The sequence below is a fragment of the Vanessa atalanta genome, chromosome 22, assembly GCF_905147765.1.
Source record: "Vanessa atalanta chromosome 22, ilVanAtal1.2, whole genome shotgun sequence".
Lineage (NCBI taxonomy): Eukaryota > Metazoa > Arthropoda > Insecta > Lepidoptera > Nymphalidae > Vanessa > Vanessa atalanta.
In genome coordinates this window covers 568614-569905 of record NC_061892.1, presented here as the reverse complement: position 1 = coordinate 569905, position 1292 = coordinate 568614, and positions in this window count along the sequence as shown.

Here is a 1292-nt window from a genome sequence, read left to right as displayed (position 1 = left end):
TGTACCGATTTATATATATAGACACTTATTCACTTACGAAGGCGCGCCCCTCCACTATTAATTATGATCGTTGTGCATTAGTACGAGTGAGTGATGCTCGTGTCTACAAGTCTTAGTGTGCGTAACGACTAAGAGTAAGGTCAGCAAAAAAAATACAAATTAAATTCTAGTTTTTTAATTTATTTCGTTTAAAATTAATTTGTTTTATTATTAATGATAAACTTGGGTATAACCATTTTTATTGAAATTGGTATATTTAAAACTAAAAAATACTTTGTACTTACCTACGGAGATGTACCTACGATAAAGTAGGTCAATATATGCACAGAAAATAATCCGTACATACATTTTTTTGTTACGACAGACTAAATTAAATTGATACTAAAAAACAAAATCCACGATAGGTATCTACTAGTACCTATAATTAATTTAAAATCTTATATTTAAGAAGATAGGTACCTACCTAATACAAAATTTTTCGAATTCACTTAATTTTTTTCTTAATATTTTTCAGATGTTTTGTTGTAATAACATCAATTTTAATATTAACGTACAAAACAAGTCGTAATGTTAATAAAAACAAATAACTATCTATTAAATAACTTATTAAAAATAATTCAATATTAAGTAGTAATTGTAAGTAGGTAATAAAATTAGTAAGTACCTACCTTTATAAGCAAGTATATAGGTACAGATTAAAACCACCCATGCCTAAACGAAATTTGGATAAAAATACAACAACGAACCGATTCGACTCAATTTGTTACTTCGTTTTATAATATTTATTCTATTACTAAAATCGTATCTACCCATTGCAAGCGTTAAGACGGTCTTGACGTTATCAATGCCCTTTTTCATAATTTCCCAGAACACATTAATTTTTAAAAAATATAATAATAGGTACTCGTAAGTAGTTAGGTAGGTATATGCCTACATATGTCGTAAGTATTTAAACACGCGACCGTATAGGTAATTAGGTACCTTTGTGTTATTAAGCCCTTTCTTTGTAACTCTATCTCCGAATTTAGCTCTACCAGTTATCAGGTGATCACTTTAAACACGAAAATACTGATAATGTAAATAATTGGTTTCTTTTTTTAATTTTGAATTTTCATCGAGTAACTTGAATTCATCGAGTAAATTGAAGAAAGCATGAATATTCAACGATGCCTGCTATTTAGTTTAAAAATTAAATAAATAAAAAAACAGGCTTTATAACAAGGTGGTTTAAAATTGAACGTTAATATTTCTTTTATTTAAGCATGTATAATAAATTTACTTGCCACGATAAC